General features: G+C 39.5%; 1 protein-coding gene and 1 long non-coding RNA gene across 2 annotated transcripts in view; both read left to right on the forward strand.

Moving 5' to 3' along the window:
- The window catches only part of yars1 (tyrosyl-tRNA synthetase 1), a 484,347-nt gene that overhangs the window by 243,257 nt on the left and 213,927 nt on the right, over nt 1–27,163 (forward strand). The window lies entirely within an intron of this gene.
- LOC125486284 overlaps nt 9,301–27,163 on the forward strand; it is a 118,056-nt gene continuing 100,193 nt past the window's right edge. The window contains exon 1 of the long non-coding RNA XR_007264969.1: nt 9,301–9,484. This is a non-coding gene — a long non-coding RNA (uncharacterized LOC125486284). The remainder of the gene's footprint in view (nt 9,485–27,163) is intronic.

Below are 27,163 nucleotides of genomic sequence, written 5' to 3' on the forward strand. Positions count from 1 at the left end.
GAGTCATAGTCTGAGTCACACAGCACGGAAACAGACCCTTCAGTCCAACTTGTCCATGTCAACCAAATTTCTCCAAACTAAACTAGTCCCATTTGCCTGCATTTGGCCCATATCCCTCTAAATCTTTCCTACTCATGTACTTGTGCAAATGTCTTTTAAACGTTGTAACTGTACCTGTTTGTAACTGTACCTGTTGTAACTGTATCACATCCTCTGGCAGTTCATTTCACATACAAACCACCCTCTGTGTGAAAAACAGATAGTAGGAGCTGCCGATGCTGGAGAATCGGAGATAACAAGGTGTAGAGCTGGATGAACACAGCAGGTCAGGCAGTATCAGAGGAGCAGGAAAGCTGACATTTCAGGTCTGGACCTTTCTTCAGAGATGGAGTTCTGCAGAAGGGTCCAGACCCGAAACATCAGCTTTCCTGCTCCTCTGATACTGCCTGGCCTGCTGTGTTCATCCAGCTCTACACCTTGTTATCTCTGTGTGAAAAAGTTTCCCCTCAGGTCCCATTCAAATCTTTCTTCTCTCACATTAAAAATATGCCCCCTAGTTTTGAACTCACCCACCCTAGGGAAAAGACCTTTGCTATTCACCTTATCTGTGCCCTTCATGATTTTATAAACCTCTATAAAGTCACCCCTCAACCTCCTATGCTCCAGTGAAAGATGTCCCAGCTTATCCAGCCTCTCCTTATAACTCAAACGCTCTGGTCCTGCAAACATCCTGGTAAATCTTATCTGAAACCTCTCCAATTTAATAATATCCTTCCTATAAAGGGAGGGGTGACCAAGACTCTACACAGGACTCCAAAAGTGACCCCACATGTAAAACCTCAACATGATGTCCCAACTCCTATACTCAAAGGTTGAGCAATGAAGGCAAGCATGCTAAACGCCTTCTTAACCACCCTGTCTACGTGTGACACAAATTTCAAAGAGCTATGTACTTGGACCCCTCGGTGTCTCTGTTTGACAACACTACCCGGGGCCTTATCATTAACTATGTAAATCCTGTCCGTGCTCATTTTACGAAAATGTAATACCTCACATTTGTCCAAATTAAACTCCCACCTACCACTCCTCAGCCCATTGGCCCAATTGATTAAGACCTGTTTGTAATTTTAGATAACCTTCTTCACAGTCAACTATACCATCAACTCGAACTTACTAACCATGCTTCCTAAAATCTCATCCAAATTGTTTACATAAATGACAAATAAAAGTGAACCCAGCACCGATCCCTGCAGAACACCACTGCTCACAGGACTCCAATCCAAAAAACAGCTCTCCACAACCACTCTCCATCTCCTATCACCAGGCCAATATTGTATCCAATCACCAAGCTTTCCCTGAATCCCATGGATCTAACTGTAATAATCAGTTTACCATGCAGAACCTTGTCAAAGGCTTTACTAAAGTCCATGTAGAAAATGTCTACCACTCTGCCCTCATCAATCTTTTCACTTATGTCCTCAAAAATTCAATAAAATTTGTGAAGTGCGAGCAAAAGTTCCATGATTAAACTTGGAGATCCCTAAGGGAAAAGGGAATACATTTTATTAATGTTGCAAAGACCAGAAAGGGAAGGCAAAGAAGTGCTAACAAAAAGAGTTCTCACCTCTCACAATGAACATCACTGCCATTAACATTAGGATCCACAAGACACAGATTCAAGGAAAGTGAAAAGACCAAAAAAGAAATTTAGAGCAGAACTACAGAACTGAGAAAGTCTCCAGATTCATTTCAAAGGGAAAAATTTAAATTATCATTGAAATAACTCCATGAAAGCCAGTATCCCGTACCAAGTCATCCTTTATTTACATGTGCACTGTACTTGACACTGACCCAGCTAGCACAGAGCCAGCTCATAGAGTGACCAGAACCTCTGACCCTCTTGTTTATATCTGTCAGCCAGGACTCCCTGATTGGACCAGGCTAACAGCCCCAATTAGGGAACCCATTTTCTATGAGGTTCACCTGGCTGACCTCATTCCATTCTCTACACGATTGAACGTATCTAGCAGAAAAAGAAATAAAAGGAGAAATTATAAATTTAAAAGGACCACAACTCCGTAATTAATCTGTAACTTTGGCTGGAAAATTTATAAAGGCTGCAGCCGAAGTTTTCCAGGAATGAAATTCAGGAGATTGAAGGTTCTCTGGAAAGGGTAATGGACCAACAACAATGTCTACAATGAATGACATCATTAAGTTTTATGTTACATTAGCTCCACCCATTCTGCTGATGTCACCCATGGTCTGTGGTTAGAGACCACAAGTTCTCCGATTGCTTTTGGAGGGAGCAGATGCTCTACACTAACTTCCTAAGGTCCTAATAAGTATGTTTAACCAAATGTATTTATTGCTATCATGTAATAAACCTTCACGTTATCTGAGAACAGTACCTCATCTGTAGTTACCCTATAGTGGTGTATACCCTTCCATAATCACTGGATAGGCTAAAGATCAAGAAGGATTGGTGATAGTGAACCACCTCAAATAACTCTTACCCAGAGTTATTTCATCCAGAAGTTCTAAAACATGCCAGCAGTGGACATCAAGGGAAAAAAACCTAAAGTAGCTAGGCCAACATTGTTGAGCTGGAAGTGCTCAGGAGGGAAAACTGAAGCCCAGCAAGCAGGGAGGGTCTCACAGCCTTCCTAGTCGACCACAGGGGTGCTGTGATAGGCTTTCCTCAGAAGACCTGGAGTCTGACAAGAAAATTTCAGTTGACCTCTGACAATTGCCTTCATTAACCTCTGAGTACCCGCAGTTGGCCATTTGACATTTGTGGGTGGGCAACCTCACTGATTCCATTGCCCCTCTGGGGAAAAAGGCCCAACAGAACCCACAAACAGACACACTGGCTGGCTCGTAAATTTTCCCATTCTCCTGACTTTGAACTGCCATCTGCAGTGAGGTTCTTTAAACATTTACACATGTTTAAATCATTTGTCTGCTGTCAAGAAATATCTATTTAACAAATGTTTCATTAATATCTCTGAGTTACATTCAACATGGAATGCAGGGTTTTAGAGAAATTCTTGAATCCCCTGATGGCTTAGATTTGGTTAGCTCAGTTGACTGGATGGCTGGTTTGTGATGCAATGTGACACCAACAGTTTGAGTTCATAACCCTATGCCAGCTGATGTTACCATGAAGGTCCTGCCTTCTCAACTTCATTCCTTGTTTGAAGTGTGGTGAGCCTCTAATTCAACCACCACCAGTCTCCTCTAATGGGAAAACATCTCTATGGTCTGGTGAGTTTAGCATGTAATATATTTTTAACAGATGGAATTTTAATCACATTTTAGTTCAGTTTAATGTGACAATTAAGATCAGTGGAGAGTTCTCTGAAAGAGGTAAATTATGAACTTCAGTACAGAAATCTATTGAAGTGCTTCATAGTTTATGCTCTTTGGATTGTTGAAATGATTCCTGAAACACCCACGTATATTAATAATTAGTGGCAAACTAATCAGCAGAATCTTGCTGAGTGCAGAAATATCACAGCAAGCTGAATTTGTCTGATAGACTGTGAATGAACTTTTCCGACCACCGAAGTTCATCACATAATGAACACGCCGCCATCTGTCTAGGCCTTGGCAACAAGATATAAAAACTAGACGAGGGATTAGAGTGACATCTAGTGATGCGGAAATGATGTATCCTTAATAAAGCAATTCACAAAGGATTAGAAATCTTACATTCATTTCAGATTCTGGCTGATCAAATTCTGACAAATTAGTCATCGTTGCAGAATAAGATTTGAGGAATAAGGAAGTCCCTCTGAAGATTCACTTCTTGAACACATTTATTTGCGGAGCCCCATCAGTTTTAAATATTCCTCAAAGCCATTGGTATTAATAATAGCATAAGGAGAAATACATAATGGTGCCTCTTTACAGTAAGCTGATATGTAAAAGTGCCTTTTAACGAAAGAAGTCATTATTCGGTTAATTCATTCTATAAAAATAGAGGGAATAACATCTTTACCACATTGGTGTATGGATTGCTAATTAATATTCTTAAATTGCTAGATCAATGTGGGAGAATTGTCATCTTGGCTGAGCAGAACAGCTTGATCTGTGAAGTGTTTCATCTTTTGTCTACAGATTGATGAAAATAATTATAGCTGTAAAAGTCCCTGTTCCAATTCATTGAAAGGAAACATTCTCAAAACTATAACGTTTGTATCAAGGAGTAGGGTCAATTTTTATGTTAGAATTTTGTTACAAAGTTGGGACCAACATTTTCAGTTCTGACACTAGGGCTGAATCTTATGTTATTTTTGTCTCTGTCTGAATTGCATTAAGTCTTTTGGAGGGTTTTGTCACTATGAGACCTAATGTGTTTTCTCATCATCTATTACAAACCGGCCTCATTAATTGCCTACCATGCTCTTATGGTGTCTCCCATGTCTGATTTCTGCCCTATCCTGCCAAAAGCCTTTCCCACCTCTCAGCGGATATCCTGGAATTCATTGGCACTCTTTGTGCTGTGCCATCTTTTAAAAAACCCTGGACAAGCACTGTCAGTCTGGAGCTGCCCTGCACGGTTCCTGACATTTGCACTGGATGTGGCAGACAGAGGGAGTTTAGCACCCTGTTTTGTGGGCAGGATCCTGGAGGTTCTGCTGGACAGAATGGTGCTGACACAGGACTTCCTCCTCTGGGTGGAGGCCAGCACAGCAGACCATGTCAGCCTGGGCTGAGGTTGTCACTCAGGTGTGTACAATCTCAGCTGTCAGGACAAATGTCCAACAACGCTCGAAAAAAAAAGACTAATATTCTTCTCCAGCCCACTATCATTAAGTGACACCATCTTCTCTCCAATCTCTTACACTGTATCTCCGATACTGTCTCCCTCTCCCACCAAGGCTGATGTGCTACAGCTCTCCCTATTGCCTGTAAGATATTTCCATACTTGCTCTCACTGAGCCCAGCTCCAACACCATGAACCCTGCGTGACCTCTGCACTATCTACTCAGTCACTTGGGCCACCTTCCCACCTGCACCAACAGTAAGACCTGTGCCATCCAATTTCGCCTCTCACCATACCTGCCTGTCTCTTATTCCATGAGAAAAGCACCGTAGAATAGGACAGAAAAACTCGAGAGGGGTGGTGTGCCGTCTGATATTTGGCTTTTCACCCTTTATTAGGAGAGGATCCAGGCTCTAACTGCCCTGAGCAGGGCCTGGACTGCTACTGAAGGCTGCCCTTGGCCCATTGTCCTAGGAACCCCTCAGCGAACGCTATTCCCCTTCACTCTACCGAGACCTGCTGCCATGGAATACAAGCTTCCTGGTTTTATGCCTGTGCTAAGTATGAGCCAGGTGACTATGGCTGAGGAGGCGAAATACAAAAAGGGGGATATAAGGCAAGGTAGGGATTGTGTGAGCATTCTGGTAGGCTCAGAGTGAGTGAATGAGTGTTATAACAGCCAGTGAAGAGCCCGGCGATGCAGCCTGGAACAGTCTATTGAGCTGAGTCTGTATCCCCGAGGTGCTCAGTATCTGTGCTGCTGCATTACAGTAATAGCTGTCGGTGCAGCATTGAAGTACAGAAGCAATCCCCTGTGTTGGTAATGTCATGAAAGTTCTTAGAGGCTGACACGTGGTGAATGCCAATGTCTGTGCCCAGGGAGTGTGCCCTAAGATTTTGGTGTCTGGTTTCCACATTGGAGGTGGCTTGGAGCAAGCCGTGAGCAGAATCCACCAGGTGCTTGCTTGAGTATCTTGTCGAGTTTTCCCGACCTCAAAATTGTTTGGCAAGATGACTAAATATCAATGAAGTGAGTTGTGACGTTAATAAAGCATTTCACTATCAATGATGGTTTTTTTTACCGCTGCCTAACAGCAATCTCACCACCGCACGTGTGAAAAACATAAAAGACAGGGTGAGATGATCTCGATGTGAAGATGGGTCTTGCTGCACTTGTCTCCTCATTCCGTCACACATCTCGCCACAGGCCACAGATCTATATCTGAGAGCTGAACTTGCGCGTTTTGGTCCAAACCTCTATTTTGTCAGTATTGTTCAGCAAACTCCCTCTTAAATCGAACGCTCCAGATTTATTACAACCTTGTCCCACTGTCCTGCAAGTAAATTGTGATCTCAGTCAGGAACTATTCCATTTCAAACTGTGATTTAGATTTTTGTAAATAAAACAAAAAGCGAGTTAGAAACCTGAATGTGAAATATGAATTGGGTCATAAGTGTTTTTGTTGTTGATAGTAAATCTGTAAGTTGCAAGAACTGTCTAGCTTTAGCAAGTATTTTCACGCTGCTAATGACTACATTTTTCCATTCATCAACAGTTGTTAAAAATTACAGGCTAAAATATATCTTTAGTAGAACTTCAGTAAACCTTTACCATAGTGTTGTCTGGTCAGCTGTTTAAACATACAAGATTGTCTCACTATAGAGGAAGTGACTTTGTGCTTTCTCTACGGGAAAGTAAGTGTAAATGTATCATTTCTGCTAGTATCAATATTAAAAGTTTAGATCAGTATTAGATATCTCGAGAAAGACCTCAGAAACAGATTTTATCCATTAAACTAACACACCAGTGCTTGCAGTCATTTGATATGTAAGTGTTGAAGCTGCATTTGTTGATTTGGATGAACTTAAATGGTGTAAATCTATGAAGTGTTTCAAAAAGACTTGAGGGTCTCTGAAAAAATATCACTAAAATGTACTAATCAAGCCGAAAACGCATCCAAAAAAGACTAATGGGTTGTTAGCTTTTATAAGTAGGGGGGTACATTATAAACGGTAGATAAATCTATTGCACAAAGCCCTGTTTAAATTACGTTGGCAGGACTGCGTACATTTCCAGGTACCACATCTCCGAAAAGGTATTGACTTTGGAAAGAGCCCAACCCAGATTTTCGGAATCTGTCACCAGTGTTCAAATCCTTTGATTCCGACGAGAGATTGCAAGGTCTTGTTTTGTATTTTTTGGAATATTGAATATTACAGGATAATTTGCTTGAGAGTTTTAGGGATTTGAAGGGAACCGATAAAGTGGAGATAAGCTTTTTTTTTCCTGTTGCTGGGGGAGTCTAGGACAAGGGGATAAAACTTTAAAAGCAGAATTAGTGGTCATTCAAGAGAAGGATTGAACAAAAAACAAGATAGTTGCTCAGTTAAAAGTTTGAAACCTGGAATCACTAGACATTTGTTTGACAAGGGTACAAAAGAAAATGGAGCCTAGATTCTGATCAACCACAATCTCATTGAATAGCGAAACGTACACAAGGAGCTGAACAGTCAACTCCTCTCCCTTCTATCACTCTTACCATATTGAAAGAATAACGCAAAAGCTGTGTGAATCAATGGAGAGATAAACTAGAAAAGTAATGATTAGTAGTTGTAGCAACTTGAAATTTATCGTGCTTTATACACTAATAACTTAGGCTAAGAATATGAACTCCAACATAAGCTCTATGAGTCGCGGTGCTGTATTCGTTGTGTGGCTACATTTGGGTTTCAGTATGGTGCTTATTCTCGGACTGTGAAGGCTGGAGACGAGATGCTTTGCTGATGTCAAGAGCAAAAGGATGAAAGCATATGAATAAGCATGTTGTGCGCTGAGGAAAGGGAGTTTGAACTCCTGGATGAAATTGCAGGAACCACATCCAACAACAACCTCATATATTTATATAGCACCTTTACATGTAATACAATATCCAAAGGCTCTTCACATGGGTCTAAATCAAAACCCAAATAGTGGTAGAGCTGGGGGTGAGAATATGTTCTAAACAGTAAGTATATGTGTAAAAAGTTCTTGGAATTAAGTATATTAGTTATTATGGGAAAAAAATTGCTGAGGTAGCATATGGGAAATACATTAGCGGTTCGACGTGGAGTCTCCGCTTTCGATGTAATCAGAAAACTGTACCCGTTTTGAGAAGTCGTTTCTTCCCTACAGGTTTTTTGTTTAAGTTCATTTGAGTATCACCAAACATAAAATCAGCCAGAAACCAGTACCCAAGGGTATTTTGCTGTAAAACTTAATTTAAAAAAATAAACTTTGCTTTAAAAATATTCTTTGAAATTTAGGAGCATTAACTTGGTAAAAATAAATAACGCAGCTGAAAATGAGCTCAGCACACAATAAAAATCAGCATTTTAAATCAAAGTGTCAATCCACCACATGTGAGTACGTAGCCTAATTACTGAAATGTATTGTTTAAAAATTTGCAAAACTCCCAGTTAGTTTGGGGTGCAGTTGTCTGTTCTTCAGTCAATTTTTTTCTTAAGCATTTGAAAATGTTTCATTGAACCTAAAAGAAGCAACTTTACTTTTTGAACCTCCCTCAAGAGATGCAAATGATTGCAATTGAACAAATTGTTTATTTGGTCCAGGAACTTGGTCAGCTTTGTCGCACAGTCAGCTTCAAGCGCAACATTTTTAAAAGTAGTGCGAAGACTCACGCCAGACTTGTGTTAGGTTCCATGCACCTTCAGCTTAAAAATCACAATATTTTACCTCAGTTATACTAATATCAGGTAAAATGTTGCAGAAAACACCAGTGCAATGGAATGAGACGTTTGCCTGAAATAATTCAGCCACAGATTTGTAAACAGTAGATTTTACATAGGGTTAATGTGACAGCAGATGTCACTTCTAGTAGGACAGTATGCATTTCTTGAAGTTGCATTTAGAAGTGGACATGAAGCCGCACTTGGTTACTGAGTTCCAATTGCTATAAAGGTTCTATGTGCTAATGGACATGCTGCTCCACTGGGATATGTGGAGCATCTGTTTCTACTTCACAAAGCAGATCCATATTTAAGTTATGACATCCAGACTTCATAGTGAAAAACACACCAACTTTTACTCCTTTAAAGCAACAAACCCTACAAACGTAGCTGCTGTTCTTCATAGTGCAGTGAAAAATTGTCACTTGAGCTGGCTTTAGACGGTTCTCCAATTATTTCTGTTGATTTCTTCATTAATGATGAGAAAGAATGGTTCATCAAAATATTTTGCGAAGACAGAACAATGCAAGGATCACAAAGGTAAAAGGTTGCAGTTTGGTCAGCTGCACAACCGCAGTGGCAAATGTCCACAAAATACGCATGTGAAAATGGCTTCTTTTATTTAAAAAAAACTCAAAAGTTCTTTCCCCTCCCCCAAACCCACAAACACGGTCCTTTGTATCTTAGAACCTGAGAAACAATTCTCAGCTGGAACATGCTCAAAAACCAAAGCTGATCTCAGTCTAGCCCATTAAACAGCTTGCGAAATAGCCCACTCTCACTCACACACACGCACCCTTACACAGACGTGCTGTCAAGTGACTCTCTCTCTCTCTGCTGTGCAGTTTGAAGTAGCAAACTGCGTAAGAGCAAGTGCTCTGCCTAGTTATATAAACTTATGGAGTAGAGCATCCAGAAGAAAATCCACCATCAGAACAAGAAAACTAGACCTTTATTTTCTAACTGACGTTCTGCCAAATAGCAAAGGTAGGAAGTTTTAGTTTCCATTTCTTCATTTTATATGCTTTTATTAAATGTTGTGTAAAGAACACAAGAGCTAAAGAAATCTCTGCATTTTTACAAACACAGAATCTTTTATCCTTGACTAGGATAGCAACCTGCCAAGCATAACAGAATTGAAATAAATAATGTGTTTCGTGGCTTTTAGCTAATTAAAGGAATTTCTCAGCTTTTTAAACAGGGCTAAATTCAGTGTATGTATTTTATAAGCACAAATTGTCTTAATTTCATGTCACTTCAGTTCTGGAATTGACCATAGCAAACGCTTAAAATGCCTTTTAAGACAGATTTCAATAGTAGAAATGATGCCATAAGCGACTGAAAGAAGTTCCTATTAAAAACAGGTGGAGTCCTGACTACTTCACTGGCACTAGAAAAATCTTGAACAAAGAAATCACTTTATGATACTAATAAGCAATATATAGTTTCGAATATCATTCACAGAATTGAACAGAATATGTGCTGTAATAGTCGGACTGTTAGAAGCAGGTCAGATTGGTGAATGTGTTAATCCTGTGATCTCTAGTATCAGATTCATTACATAAGTGAAAGTTGTGACCTGGAATTTGCACCCAAAAATCCATCTTTTCAACAATACTTTAAACAGAGGACTCACTCAGGGAATGTAAAAGATCCCATTGCATCATTTGAAGAATACTAAGGGAGTTCTCCCCAGTGTGCTGGCCAATACTTGTCCATCGACGGACATCATTTAAATGAAAAACAGATTATCTGGCCATCGTCTCATTGCTGCTTGTGGAATCTGCAGTGCACAAATTGGCCACAGTCTTTTCCAGCATTACAACAGCGACTGCACTTCAAATAACAAGAAGGGCTGGAGAGTGCTTTGTGATGGGCTGAGATTGCAAAAAGGTGCTAAATAAATGCAATGTTTTTTTTAAATGTTTCTTTCCTTCCATTCGCATGGCAAAGAATATTTATGGCGCAAAGGTTGAACAAGTCGAGGCCACTTACACCTGTTCTCGTGCTACACCTGAATTTGCTCAAACTATAGCTAGTTATTTGAGGTCTTCGAACAGAGCCCCCATGCATATTAGCAGAACCCTGTTCCATCCAAAACAGCATGTATTGCAATTTTTCTACATCATTGTGGATTTAAAATAGATATCAATTAGCATGCAATTTCTTTCATTTTCTGCTCCATTGAGATGGATGTGATTCCACTGTTGGAATTCAAAGTTGAAACCAATGTGGATGAAGTTTTTTTTCAAAGAAAGCGTGTGCAATTAATTCTCCAAACTGTAGCATGTGAATCTATTAAGATATTTGTCAATACTTTTCACAATAAAGGATTGAAACTATCTGCAATTTGGTTGTGCCTGGAGTGCAATCATTACATTGCCCAGCAGACAAGTAGATAAGCCTTTTGATCAAAACACTATGGATGCTAGAAATCTGAACCATAAACAGAGCATATTAGAAATGCAGGTATGGAATCATATTTGGACAGAGAACCAGTTAACATTTCAGAATGATCATCTTTAATTGGAACACAAAGCTTTTTGCTCAAAATTAATGTGTTTAAATCATTAGCAAAAAGGGAGTGCAGCCTTGCAAGCTTTTTTTTAACAGATTTAAAAATAATTTTCAATAATTTTGAGTAAAAGATTGGTTAGGTTGTTGTTAAGATAAAAAGCAGCAAGATGGATAACTGCTGTTTGGGAGCAAGAAATAGATTTACATTTGTATAGTATTTTCTTGATGTGTGAAGAAAGTATTTGAAATGCACTCACTTTTGTAACATAGGAAACAAGGGGGTAAACAATTAGTATACTGTACATTCACACAAAGAGCAATGTTATAATGGTCAAGCCATCTGTTTTAGTGATATTGGTTGGAGAGATAATGGTCAGGAGACCAGAAGTAACTTCTTTACGCTCTTTGAAATCATGTCATGAGATTTTTCACGTTGACCAGGGAGGGCAGATTGTGTCTTGGTCATGTCACCTGAAAGACAGCAACACCATTGCCAGTGCAACACTCCCACAGTACTGCACTGGAACATTAGATTAGTTTTGTGCTCTATGCTCTGGAGTTGAATTTAAACTCATAACGTTATGACTCAGGCAAGAGTTCTGCCTATTCAGCCGTGGCTGTGAAAATCTGTGCATGCAGTACTACTACACAGAAGTACCTAAATTCCCTTGGGATAACTGCACTGAATGAAGTGTGGGCCAGGCACATAAGGTCACACGGAGCTGTGTGCCTCAGCATATTATAGTTTACATAGTGCCTCTAGAAGCAGTGCCAAGTGAGCCAATTCAATTCTTTTGTCTTGTGTCCACAAGAACATAATTAGTAGAATTCGTAGCAGTGAGTGATTATTTTGATGATGCACTGTAAAGAGACTTGACAGTTGGCACCATCTGATATATTACAGAGGCAAAGGGCAATTTTCAATTACGTTGTAATCATGTTAAGTTTTTTAATGCCCCATCTCAATCTTATTAAATGTACAGGGAATCTGGGAGCAGATTAAGATTGGCAAACTGGCATAGAATGGGCATAACTCCCAGAGTTTCACTGCAACAGCAAATTCTACCCCAATTGTGTAGGCTAATTACAGAGTGGGAGACATGCTCCTCTATAAGAACATAAGAATTAGGAGTAGGCCATTCAGCACTGGCAGACTGCTCTGCTATTCAATTCAATCATGGCTGATCTGATTATCGTCTTAAATCCACTTGCCTGCTGTTTGTCTCCCTTATAATTCAGCTTTGAATATATTTAAAACCCAACCTCCACTGATCTCTGGGTAGAGAATTCCACAGATTAACAACCCTGTAAGTGAAGGAATTCCTCCTTATCTCAGTTTTAAATGGGAGACCCATTAATTTTGAAGCAATGTCCCTAGTTCTAGATTCCCCTGAGGGCAAACATCATCTCAGCATCAACCCTATGAAGTCCCCTCAGAACTTTTCATGTCTCATTAACACCCAACCTCCCAATAACACTTCAAAAACATTCCAACTTCCCATTCTTCTAAACACTAATGAGTGCAGGTCCAACTTGCTCAATGGACAAACGTAAGACATACTTTTTTAGATTTAATACTAATATGTTAGCTGAAGGAACACAATAATCTGTCAAATATTCTTCAGAGTGTGTTTTGGACCTAATACAAGTCTTTCAAAAAATGTTAGGAATCAATATTTACTTTCCAATATCAAACCATATATACAGCTAACTTACGGGTTTAATTTGATCATTGTACTGATTGCTGTTTCAGTCCTGTTTCACTGTATGAATACATTTAACCAATAGCAAACCTTTCTGCCCTTATTGAATATAAATCTCTACATGCAGTTTGAATTATTCTACAGGATTTACAGAAGGACATAGGCATAGTGAACTGAGGAACTAGCTACTACCAACATTGACAGGTGGTATTGGTTATTCCTAGTGTTGATTTCCCATTGCAACCCATCACATTCCATAAATGCCAATGAAAATGTGGGGTTTGCTTATGTTCCACATGCATTCCGATAATTGCAAGCAGTTTGGAGATGCATTTAATTTATTATTGCATCTGAACTGTGTGCACCAAAAAAGGTGGTTTCAAATGTTTGAAATGTAATCTGCTTTAACATCACAATCTGTATTAGACATTACACATGTTTAAAACATTGAACCCTTTATATGAAGTATTTCACTGTGCTGACACCAGTTTCATTCATGTAAAATCTGTTCAGTGGCGTTTCAAAAATGGATACTTGTATTGATTAAAATATGAATTAATGTCTAAAAGTCTAAACATTTTTGTTTTATTTGCTTAGAGAATTCATGACATAAAATGATCCGAAAAGCTAGTTTTGCATATATGCTCAACATTTGGAATCACAAATACTTTCTTTGAATGTGATTCCAGCAAGCAAAAATAATAAAAATGTGGACATCATTCTCATTCTTATAGCAGCATCTTTAGTTCCCAGACAACGGGCAGTTTTGAACTGTGTTCATTTACCACCTCGTGAGACTATTAGCAATCAGATGGATTGATTCATGACATAAATTTACAAATGATGTGCAAAATGTAATCTAGCCCATGGGAGTAGGCATCAAGGCATTGGGGGGTGTGTGTGTGTGTACGTGTGGGATGTCGGGAAGCAGGGATGGGGGTTAATGGTGGGCACAATAGAAATGGGGGAGAAGGTGAAGAGTGGAAATTGTCAACTTCTCAATTTTACTAAATTCACTTGAATGAAGGAAAGGTAACCATACCACTTAGAGGCTAAATGAAGCCCTTAAATAACCAATTAGGAGCCACTGAAAGGTATCTTCCCAAAACTGATGGTACTTTACAACTGGTCGATGCTCTCTGCCAAGTGGAAATAACTGTCCAGTAAAAACTAGAGGTGTCTAACTGCCCATCCAAATCTGTCACTGTGGCTAGTAGAATGCCATCCCATGGAAATAATGCTCTTTCCTTACCAAAAGCACTCTGCTGCACATTCCTAACAGGGCCCAGCACACCCAACTACATTACCCTAGCCCCCAGAGTTTCCTCTATCTTGCTGTTGTTGGCCGGTTGTAGTGCTACAAGTGGCCACCACTCCCAGTGGTGAGGCTGGCACTGAGGAGCTACCAGATGGCAAATTTGTTTATAGTTCTTGGAGGAAAAGACTCTGCCCTTAAAGCAATAGAAGCCCTGACACCAGGCAGTTCACATATAGATGGCCAAAGAATTAGCCCCAGTGCCCCCGTTGTGGCCGCCACCGGCTGCGGTAAGTTTAGCCCTCCATGTCATGAAGTGAAATTGAAACAAATTGTAAATAAATAAACTTACTGCAATAGGAGATGGGTGCATAATGTTAATCTTATTGGGTCTAGTTCTCCTGACGCCCAGCTAATTGTTTTGGAGATAAGTTCAAATCCCACCACAGTGGGAATGGAACTAAACTTGGAAGAAAATGTAAGCTTCAAGATTAATGATTAAGAGACTTCCATGTCATTGTAAAGATCCATCTCGTTTATTTACAATCTTTAGGAGAGGAAATTTTTGTCATCCTTGCCCAGTCTGGCGACCATGTTACTCCAGATCCACAACAATATAATTGATTCTGAAAAAGCACCTTCGGAAATAGTCTTGCAAGCCACTTAGTTGTATTAAACTTATCAGCTGAAACAATGAAACTATTTCCAGTTTAATTTCTTTGAGATTGCACCTTGCATTGTGAATTTTAAAAATGCCAGAGACCGGGTCTCAAATCACTAAATGCTATCTGCAGCCTACCGTTGAAGTTGCACTTCCAAACATGACGATAGGAGGAGGACTTCAGTTCCTTTGAGAAATTGTCACTTTTTCTGTAATTAAGCCATCAGAAGATAAGAAAACATCATGTTTCCACATTCTCCTGACACATGTTTCCGCATTGGCCCAAATCTATTGATGACACGTTGACATCTATAGAAAGGTCTTGTCTTTCTGTCTCTCCTTCTCTCGCTCTCTCACTCTCTCTAGTTCTCTCACTCTCTCTACTCCTTCTCCATCTGACCCCTACTCACCTGCTGTGCTACACTGTACCCCCCTGGCATTCTACTCTTGGCACCTAGCCTTACCAACTGGCACCCTTCCCAGCTAATACACCACTTATCTAGCACTCTGGTATACCACCACTGAGGCACATTGCTTGCTCAGACCCCTACACTCCCAGCATTCTAACGTTGCACTTACATTATGTAATTGCCTTTTGACTACAGCTGTCAAAGTAGCTGTCTGGACCTTTACCTTTCAGAATATGGCAGTTAACTGCTTTGCAAAGGGAGAGACTTTGGCAGTTCTACATTACAAAAGAATATCAGAATAGATGTACAGCTCCACATTTCTGAGGGAGCATTGATTGGAATTGCCTATCAGAAATGTGAAACTCCCTTCTTTCATAAAAGAAAAGGGTAATCCCCAATTGGTAATCTACAGGAGATTGTCACTCCCTGGAAAGTCTGGCTCAAAGTTGCCTCAGCTTGCTGCAGGAAAGTCTTTTTTTTTCTATTTTGGCATGCCATTGATATTTAAGTAAAATAGCAAATTAGTACATCAAAACCATTTTTGCAACTGTCTGGAAAACATAATGTCAAATTACTTACAGATACACTGAACTTTTAAGTTCGACATATGTTTCTTAATGGAGTGACATACTAACGAAACAAAAGCCAAGGATGTACATTCAGTGTGTGCCTAAAATCCTGAGGGAGAGGTGGTGAGGTTTATACTGAATCCCGGGAGGAAACATAGAATGTTGCACCGGAAGAGTAGCAAGGAAATTTCAGACAATGGCACTTCAAAACCAGAGATGCCATTCTGAAAAACTCAACTGTGATTTCCTATGGGCTGTAGCCCACATTGCAGATGTGATATGATTGAAAGAAAGCTAGTTCTTGGTGAAAGACATTTGTTTTTACCCTTCCAGGAATATACAAAAAATAGGGTCAAAAGCTATCATTGGCTATGTTGTGTCCTAGTGCATTCACACACTGGCATGTTATTATGCTGGCTTGTGGTTCAAGTTCCATTGAGCTGAGTTGTGCTGTGAATGTGCACCTCTTGAGAACTTTCACAAGACACCACTGCGGCTGAAGGTCAAAGAAATAAAATCTCTCTGATAGTCACTGTCAAAGGAAACTGGACAACCCTCTTTCAGCTGCAGAACCAATAATCCCAAACAGCTGCACAAACAACTAACAAAGTCAGAGCTACCAGAACTGTCCCACTCATCAACAGCAACATTCACAATCAGTTCATTTCAGACGATCCAAAAACTGATTTGTATACTCTTTTTAACTTTTACATTTTGGACTCACTTCTTATTTCTAACTCACGTGGACGCATGTTATGTTTCATCACATTGCTGTGGAGGATAAATTCCCTGTTTCTTTAACCAAGAAAACCTGGTTAAATTGACTCCGTTTAAAGTATGAATATATATGGGCTGGGAAAAGGTATTCATGTGGGAAAAGATCCCTTTTAAAGTAATCTTGTTGCGACCAACTGAGGGAAGGTGTTGAATAAAGAAGGGGAGCCAGTTCATCCCCCTTACTCAGGATCATACCAAATTGGAGACCGTCACGTGGGGACTGGACATAGTATAACCATGTTCACTGTGACTGTGACAATGAGTACACACAGCAGTTGGCACCATGTTTCTGATTGACCAAGGATAAAGTCAAACTAATATTGCCATGTTGAAACAGTGCAGATGCATCCTATTCTAATATGTGGAGAAATCCAAGGATGTTATTTAAGTACATTACCAGACAAGGTACTTTGATGAGCTTAGTATTGATTTTTCTGCCATTAGGGAAATAGCTGTTCAGTTTCACCAGCACACTGAAGTCAGTTTTGAGCTTCATGACCTGCTATTAACATATGGCAGCAGAGGTCTCAAAATGGATCAGAGACCTTACCAGTCCGCTAACACCAACAATGCTGCCAGTGCCAAGTTAAAATTGGCCCATTGACGCTCTGTAGAGACTGCCTATTTCAGGCAATAACCCCCGATAATTTGGGAATTAGGTCTTATGATGTAAGCAGGACTGATTACAAACTTAGAGAGGAATGGGGAGGCAATGGCCTAGTGGTGTTATCACTAAACTATTAATTCAGAGACCCCAGTTATGTTCGGGCAGCCTGGGTTCAAATCCCACCATGATAAACAGTGGAATTTGAATTCAATAAAAATCTGGAATTATGACCATGAAACCACTGACAATTGTTAGGGGCAAAAGAAAATCTTGTCATTCATTGTCCTTTTTCCTTTTTTCCTCAATTCTCTCTCTCTCCTTTCTTCCCTCTCCCTCTCTCATTACTAAATTGTCTTTCTTCTTCTGTTAGAACTCCGTTTCCAAACTCAGCTGATCCAATTTTAATTTCATCTGCTCAGTAGCTTCAGTTTCCATCTTGAGATATTTTGGCACCCATTTTGTAATTTACTTTCTGGCTTTTTGGTAGAGCTCCACCTCTAAGTTCCTAGTTACACCTTTTAATTTGTCCAAGGGCAGAGCATTTGTTTTTTCTTAATGCCAATTCATCCTGTTCTGCGAAAGTATTAAAATCACAAGTCGACATTATATCACTTCAATATTGTGGACGAAGAAATCCATTCTGCAGTACCTCTTTTTAAATAGCTTTTGAATGAACAACTTAATTCCCCCATTCTAATATTTTCATTAGTCTTCTTGAACAAACTGATGGATTTCCCATTGTTTTTACAACCATATGAGGCATGAATCAGTTCCCGACTTCTTAATTTCCTCAATTAGTTGCAATGAATATTTTTAATTCTTTATAACAAGCAGTTATCACTCTTCAATTAAAATGCAGTTCACTGGTTCAGAAATTAAGAAGCTAATTGAAAGGTTTTATTGCATGAAAGAAAAATTGATTGCTTATCAACCTGCGAAAGTAAAAGCTGGCCCAGTCGGTGATGCCCACGTCCCTTGAATGAATTAAACAAAACAGTTGTAATCCATGAATTGTCCCACGTGTGTAAACCAGATGATTGGAGTGAAAACTTGATAGTTCATTTAACCACGATCAAAGCAAGGGGCAGGTAGCATTGTAATCCATCAAATGCATGGTCTGAAAGTTCAATTGGACTGAAAGAGCAGGAATTATAACAGTTTGACTTTTGTACTGCAGTGCTTTCATTTGTATTTTAACTTTTGGTTTATCCTCACAGGATGTAAGCTTCAGAATTTTGGCAGAAAAACAAACAACATAAATTCATCCATCATCATTAAAGCACCTTAGTAGTAACCTTCTCTATCCAAAGGCCAATTCCTTTAGCATTTTGGCATTTTTTGGTATTACAAATTTACCTTTTCCAATTTAATATTTGGGCTGTACTTTCTTTCTCTATCTCCTTGTGGGTGTCAGTCCAACACTTAAATTGACAGCAAGTCACCATCTTCATAGCCAAACCATTTAGGCACTTATTTTTAATGATGATTTACAGTGATTTGACTCATCCGTTATCTGACTACCTCCGTGAGATGGTAAAATTTCTAGTTGGTAGTCAGTAGACTATTGCAATAAAACATATTATTCAAAGAAAATCATTTGGGAGAATTGTTGACAGCATTGAAAGTGACAGGAAACTGATTAATTGAGGTTCAATTGTAATAATTTCATCTGCCATGTCCTGGACATCAAAGTGTCTTTACTGTTCAAAAGTGTATTATCACAAAATGTAGGATAACCAAGTGAGAAGGGATGATTAGCTTCCCTCTGGTCCCCTCCTCGGTAGATCACAACAAAGATTTAAGTTATTTTGATTCCTGTTTCTCATTGTAAGCAATAAAAAAGCCTCTCACAACATAAACTTGAGTGAAAGAATGAGCAATTTGATTGCTCTCTGACCCTGAGAAAAATAATAAAGACAAAGTGCAATGTATCCAGATTTAATGTCGTCACTTGGATCAAAATATGAATGCAGATGTACAAAATTAAAAGGGAATTTTGTCCAGTGTGAAGAAAGATATAAGAATATACAGTTTAGAATCATTTGGGTATCCTTGAGACACAAGTTATTAGCCTGAGACCAAGGTTGGTTAATTAGTTTCCTGGATGCAGTCAGCAGCGGTGAATGTGGCAGTAATTTTAAAGTTCTCAGTTTGTGTTGCATCTTCTCAATGACTGTTTCCATGGGAACCAGGCCCAGTTTATTTTAGGGAGGGAGAGTGTATATGAGAGAGAGAGAAAGAAAGGGAGAAGATTTACTTTTAGTAATTTAAAGCTCTTAGAACCAACCGTGAAATATTTGTTCCAGTGTGTACTGCTGACAGATCCTTTTAGATAAGCCCATCCATGACAGCCATGAAATTAGTGTCTAGTGATGTGCACTTCTTAATATCTTTCTGCGACTCTAATAGGTTATGATGGATCTGTACTATGGTGGGTTACTCTTCGCATTCTGTTACCCCACACCTTATCTCCGAGGGTGGTTTGTTTGTCCTCTCATTTCGATATGTATTTTTACTTTGGCACTGTTCTATTTTAAATAGTTCTCCCAGTAAGTGTTTTAAAAATCCAAACTTCCAAAGGAAAGGTATATAGCCTTATGACAGAGGTAGTCCCTACTTACGTGGGAGTTCTTCATTAGAAAAACAAGAAAACATCGTCTTTCTTCTGGTAATTTTAGCTTCTAGAAAGTTATACAATAAATCGATTAGTTAAGCTCTATTTATGATTTGGTTATCAGTTGTGATTGGCTTAAGAAATACATCATTGATTCAATATGGTCCTTTAAAAATTATGAACATCAACATTTCCAATAGGTCCAGTCAGGTGTAACTTTTCCTGTCTGAGGTTTTGGTAGAAGCTGACTTTCAGGGGATGAGAAACAATGGACTGATGAGTTAATTAGAAGTATTTTTTGTGTTTAAGAATGGCTGGAACACCAGGCTATTACTTGAAGCTGGTGAAGGGTTCATCTCCAACTTGTCATAGAATCATAGAGTCCTATAGCACGGAGACAGGCCCTTCACCCCAAACAGGTCCATGCCGACCAAAATGTCCATCCACACTAACCCCATTTCCCTGCACTTGGCCCATATCCTTCTAAACTTTTCTTATCCATGTATTCATCCAAATGCCTTTTAAATGTTGTTAATGTACCCGCCTCAACCACTTCCACTGGCAGCTCATTTAATATGTGTACCACCTTCTTGTGTAAAATAAGTTGCCTCTCAGGTTCCTACGTATTCTTTCCCCTCTTATGTTAAACTGATGCCCTGTAGTCCTCGATTTCCCAACCCTGGGAAACAGACTGAGTGCATTCGCCCTATCCATGCCTCTTGTGATCTTATACAGTTCTATAAGATCCCCCCTCAGTCTCTTACGCTCCAAAGACAAAAGTTCTAGCTTGTCCAACCTTCCCTTAACTCAGTCCCTTGAGTCCTAGCAACATTCTTGTAAATTTCTTCTGCACTCTTTCCAGTTTAATAACATCCTTCCTATAGCAAAGTGACCAAAACCGAACACAATACTCGCAAGTGCGGCCTCATCAACATTCTGTACAACTGCAACATAACTTCCCAACTTCTGTACTTAATGTATTGATTGATGAAGGCCAGCGCGCCAAAAGCCTTCTTCACTGCCCTATCGACCTGTGACTCCACTTTCAGAGAGCCGTGCACCTGAACTCTGTTCCACTACATGCCTGAAGGCCCTACCACTCACCATGAAACTCCTACCATGATTTGACTTTTCAAAATGCAACACCTCACTCTTATCTATATTAAACTCCATTTGCCATTTCTTGGCCCACTTCCCCAGCTGATAAAGACCCTGCTGCAATTTCTGATAACCTTCCTCACTGCCCACGATACTGCCTATTTTAGTGTCATCTGCAAAATTACTAATCATACCTTGTACATTCTCATCCAAATCATTGATATAGATAATAAACAGCGATGGGCCCAGCATCGACCCCTGAGGAACACTACTAGTCACAGGCCTCCAGTCCAACAAGCATCCTTCCACTATTACCATTTGCTACCTACCATCAAGCCAATTATGAATCCAATTTGCCCGCTCTCCCTGGATTCCATGCAATCTAACCTTCCAGAGCAGCCTACCATGTGGAACCTAAGCAAAGGCCTTACTGAAATCCATATAGACTATGTCTACCACCCTGCCCTCATCAACCTTCCTGGTCACTTCATCAAAGAACTCTAACAAATTTATGAGGCATGATCTCCCACGCATGAAGCCATACTGACTACTCTTAATAAAACCCTGTCTTTCCAAATGCATGTATATCTTATCCCTCAGAATTGTATCCAATGAAGTAACTTAGGTTATGCAGCATATTATTTCTTTGAGGTCTAGGTATTCGTCTTGGTAGCAAAATCTTTCTATCTCTTAGACTGATCAACAATTACAAGGATAATAAGTAGTACAACAAAAAACCTCAACCAACAAAACTTTTTGTGGACGGTTTCATTCTTGGAGTGTTTTCTTTTTGTTAAAAAAATGTCCATCTGTAGATGCCTCTTCAATCTTCAGCAGAAGCCAGGAATTCTGTGAACTAAACATAAACATATGTGAACTGAACAGTGAAAAGAAAGACATTTTATGATTATCTTTTGGCTCAGATTGTTGCTTTTATCTATTTTGGCAAGTTATTAAGTCATTGATCACCACTGCTCTTTTAGACTCCAGTTGGATAGTTCTGTAGAAGGAAAAATGTTATAAATGATTCCCAAGAGATTAATGTGGTCAACATAAGAGTAAAAGTGAGATGTATTTACCATACTACATAAACATGACTTTTTTATACATTGAGTTCAAAGGGAGCCTCATAAAATGGATTGACCCTTTTGAAGTTAAACAATAAATATACAATATAATTTCTTATGTGTCTACTACAGAAATGGTCACAATGATTAAGTGTTGAATATTGAAAACACTGCAGTAAGATAGCTCATGTAAGCAAGATCTTGCAGGTGTAAATGAACAAACTTTAGGACACATCAATGTGGCCATATTAACTTAAAAGAATTTTCCCAGTCCATTGGAGTAAATGGTGGCCCCTCATTGGATTCCTGGATGAAGTTGCTTCTTAACGGATGCTCCAAGGTGTATATGTGTGGTCCCCATTCGCCAGCACAAGATCCATCCCAAAATACTGTGGATGCTGGAAATCGAAAACAAATACAGAATTCAGAAGAAACTCCCTGGGTCATAGAGACATGGAGTCATACAACATGGAAATAAACCCTTAGTTCAACTCATCTGTGCTGATCAGACATTCCAAACTGACCTAGTCCCGTTTGCCAGCATTTGGCCCATATGTCTCGAAACCCTTCCTGTGCATATACCCATCAAGGTCCCTTTTAAATGTTGTAATTGTATTCACCTCCACCACTTCCTCTGGCAGCTGCTTCCATACAAGCATCAGCCTCAATGTGAAAATGTTACTTCTCGGGTCCTTTTTAAATCTTTCCCGTCTCACCTTAAACCTATGCCCTCAATTTTTGTCTCCCCCACCCCAGGAAAAAGACCTTGTCTATTTACCCTATCCATGTGCCTCATGATTTTATAAATGTCTATAAAGCCACCTCTCAGCCTCTGACACTCCAGAGAAAAAAAGTCACAGACTATTCATTGTCTCCCTAAACTTGAATGCTCTACTCCCAGCAACATCCTTGCAAATCCTTTCTGTGTCCACTCAAGTTTAACATCTTTCCTACAGAAGAGAGACCAGAATTGTATGCAGTATTCTAAAGTGGCCCCACCAATGCCCTGTACAGCTGCAACATGACATTCCAACTCCTATATTCATGTTGTGACCAACAAAGGCAAGCATGTCAAACACCTTCTTCACCACCATGTCAACCTGCTATTCCACTTTCAAGGAACAATGCTGTGGCAGCATCCGTGGAGAGAGAAAAAGAGTAAATGTTTTGAGTCCAGTATGACTGTTCTTCCGGATTTCCCCATCCTGACTTTTGAGAGAGCACCAACACTTTGAGGCAGTCTTTCCACGCTGTTGCAACTCTATTAATGGCCACTGGTAGTGGTGGCGCTGCTGAGCTGCCAGTCCATTGATTGTTCCTGACAACTCTTAGAAATTATTTTACTCAATTGGACAGCAGGCCCGGTAGCGCCCTGTTAACTGGCCAATTGCTGCTCTGAGCCCTTCAGTCTGCCAAAATGGAGTTGGCCTTTTGTCCACAATAGCAGCATGGTAACCTCCACTGAAAAATTCAGGCCATGACAGCTTTGTTCCTACTCAACATTTCTTTGCTCAAGATGTTATCAGCCAAACTTTCAGCTTTCCAGAAAATGATTTCTACAGTCTAAACAATTATATGGATCAGAAACTTTTACACTGAATGAGCAGCCACTCTGTCTAACAGTTGCAATTAACTTCTTGGCAGAAGTCTAATAATTCAACATTCTCACTTTGAGACGTGAAAGATTTCTTACACGTGAGAAATTGAATCAAGCTATATCCATTTCCATGAACAAACGATGAAAGCATGAGATCAGAAAATGTATATCTCGCTTGGGGCACTACGGAATATATACATTGCCTCATACACCCACTGATTCCAGAGGAAAATATAATTACGGACACATCATCCTCTGCCATAATTTCTTTCCTTCAAAGGAAGAACTGTTAGGTTTATGTCAGAAAATAAACAAAATAATTTCAACTCTTTCCCATGACTGAAATATAATTTGCATCAAAATGTCAATAATAGAATTTTCCTCTTTTGCAAATTTCTTCACAACAAATATTTTTTGTAAGAAAAGAAACACAACTGAGTATTTCAATAAGCAGACACACCATTATTACTCACAATCTGCATCAGGAGACCCTGGACCACACTCACTGCATTGCGAGGGTACTGTTTGTGATAGTGTCCTCTCAGGTCAATGCAGTTCCATCAGTGACTACTGCATCAGATGGCACAGTTCTTACTGAAGAGCCAGTGGTCTACCTATTGGCTCTTCGTTGCGGCCTGTCATCCATTAAAGAGGCAGGAGCCCTGATGGCAACAAATTAGTTGCAATGCAGCCAGGATCCCATAAATGGCTGTGATGGAATTGTCCCCAGCTTTCAGGCATGTCATTGCCCTGTCAAAATCATAATAAATATAGAAATATAGAAAATAGGAATAGGAGAAGGCCATTTGACTATTTGGTCCTACTCCATCATTCAATATGATCATGGCTGATCATCCAACTCAGTGCCCTATTCTTGCTTTTGCTCCAATATCCTTCAATCCTTTTAGCCCTTAGAGCGATGTTTATCTCCTTCTTGAAAACATTTCATGTTTTGGCCTCAACCACTTACTGTAGCAGAGCATTCCATACACTCACTATTCTCTGGGTGAAGAAATTTCTCCTCAACTCAGTCCTAAATGTCCTACTCCATATCCTTAGGCTGTGACGCCTGGTTCTTGGCTCCCCAGTCATCAGGAACATCCTTCCTGTGTTTACCCCATCTAGTTCTGTTATAATTTCATAGATTTCTATGAGATTCCCCCCCCGTCATTCTTCTAAATTCCAGTGAATATAGTCCTAACTGCTCTTTATTGTTTTTCTTAATTTTGTGATTCAGTCAATCAACCTCTTCATGGGTCATTTTAAGTGTTGATTGATGTTGTAATATATTGTTCATATTAACTGTTTTGTTAAGATTAACAGAACTGCACAGATCTATTACTGAGGGCTGGTTGCCCAGAAATGTTTAATCAGTTATAATACAGTGACAACATAAAAATGGCAGTCTTTCCAAATTCTTACACTCAGCAGGGAGCCTTGCCAGCTGGGAGCATGCATTGAAGTTCAGCTTACATGGCAAACTAATATAATGATTGTCCATTAAGTTAAATGGGAAGGAAATCACACATAGCACAATTTGCACTAAGCACCTCCTGCCACTCTGTATCAGCCCCATCCCAATCCTGAAACCCCTGGAACACCCAATTGAAAATTTCCCCTAATCTTTCTATTGAAACTCATGCACCTGTCTGCAAGACATTATCTCTATATAACCAAATTTGCTGACATGACAGACCTGAAAAAACATTGCTTCACTTACTCAGTACTGAAAAAGAAATGCTCAGCAAGTATGGTATCTACTAGGGAGAAGTGTAGAGTAATGGGTTAACATAAGAAGCACACAGGATGATGATGTAATGATGATGTCAGAGTCATATGACTGAATGGAGCAAGTGGGAAGGAGACAGGACTTTTAGCTTTGTGCACACTCAGTGGTATGTATGTTGTTCAATATAAATAAAGAGAGCTTGCAAAAAATACTATGGCTTCCAGCACTAAACTTTTGGGAGATTGGATAGCTCCAAATAATCGTTATGACACAACAAAGCAAAGTGACAAGTTACACTTTCAATCATTATGTTCCATCAGAAGGTTATGCCTTTCTTGTTGGCTTCCCTCACCTATTTTAACCATTAATTGAGCAGTTACCACATATTCTACAGCTTTGAATTGGATGTAAACACTTTGAGATGTCCTGAGATTATGAAAAATGCTACGTAAACACTATACTTCCTTTTATTGCTAAAGAGCAAAGGTGAAAAACGAATGTGTGCTTATCTGTACTTTGCACACCTTTGTTTAAGTATCAGTCGTAGTAATCAGCTATGTTATCACATGTAATTTAGTGGTTTGCAATGAGCTACTGAAATGAAAAATGAATATAACCTGTTTTTGTTTGCACTGCCCATGGTGGAGGCTATGGCACTATGGGTCAGACATGACTTCAGGCAGAGAACTGGAAAGGAATTCTGTGTAGCCATCAGCACAATCAGCTGAACGATCTCATTTTGTGTCACTTGATTTTGTGATTTTCAGCATTTGCAGTTTTCTTTTCAAACAAAATAAGAGATGTGAACAGGATAATGCTTTGTTTGAGATTAATTGTAGCCCAAGTAAATTGACCTTACTTAAAAGAAGTGGGATAAAGCAGCCCATTTGATTGGCGCCACAACCACAAATAATCAGTCTGTCTTCCACTGATACTCAGTATCATATACAAGATACACTGCAGAAATATGAAATACGTTGCAGAAATTCACCAAGTTTCCTTAGACAGCTCCTTTCAAACTCATGACCACTGTCATCCAGAAGGACACGGCTGCAAATCCATGGGAACACCACCAGCTGCAAGTCCCTCTCCAAGCCACTCACTAGCCAGACTTGGAAATATATCATTGTTCCTTCCGTTTCACTGGGTCAACATCCTGGAAATCTGTCCCTAATGGCATTATGGTCTACCAAAAACAAATAGACTGCAGCTGTTCAAGAAGTCAAATTTCTACCTCCTCACAAAGGAAACTAGGGACATGCAAAGCGATGCTCACAACCCATGAATGAATAAAATAAAAACAATTGACGTTTGATGAAAATCTATTCCTGTTGAAGCAGTAGATGGATGAGAATTCAGTTGATATTCAATCTTGTAGAAACTATTCAGACAAACAAAACTGTTTCTGAACTTGCAGAGTTGTGGACTCTGTTAAGAAGAAAAATCAATGACCGTGATGCCATTTTTCATGCAAAAGATTAACATACTTACCTCGACCCTAAAATTTCCAGTCACTTTTGTGCTGTTTTGATTTACATGGTACAATAGGGCAGCGATTCTGTTACTGGACTGGTTATTTAGTCAAAGACCTGGACAAATGATCCCAAGAGTTCAAACCCCACCACAATTGTGAAATTTAAATTCAGCTAATGAAATAAATTGGAATAAAATGCTTGTCTCATGAAATTATTGGATTGCTGTTTAAAAAAATCCATTTGATTCCCCAAATTTCTTTAGGGAAGGAAATCAATGGCCCTTATTCAGTCTTACCTATATATGACTCCAGATTCACATACAGCCATAGAAACAGACCCTTTGGTACAACTTGATAAGATATACTAATTAAATCTAGTCCCATTTGCCAGCATTTGGCCCATATCCGTCTAAACCGTTCATATTCATATACCCATCCAGACGCCTTTTAAAAGTTGTAATTGTGCCAGCCTGCACCATTTCCTCTGGAAGCTCATTCCATACACGCACCACCCTCTGTGTGAAAACGTTGCCCCTTAGGACTCTTTTCTATCTTTCCCCTCTCACCTTAAACCTATGCCCTATAGTT

Source organism: Rhincodon typus, chromosome 27 (assembly GCF_021869965.1).
Source record: "Rhincodon typus isolate 14 chromosome 27, sRhiTyp1.1, whole genome shotgun sequence".
NCBI lineage: Eukaryota > Metazoa > Chordata > Chondrichthyes > Orectolobiformes > Rhincodontidae > Rhincodon > Rhincodon typus.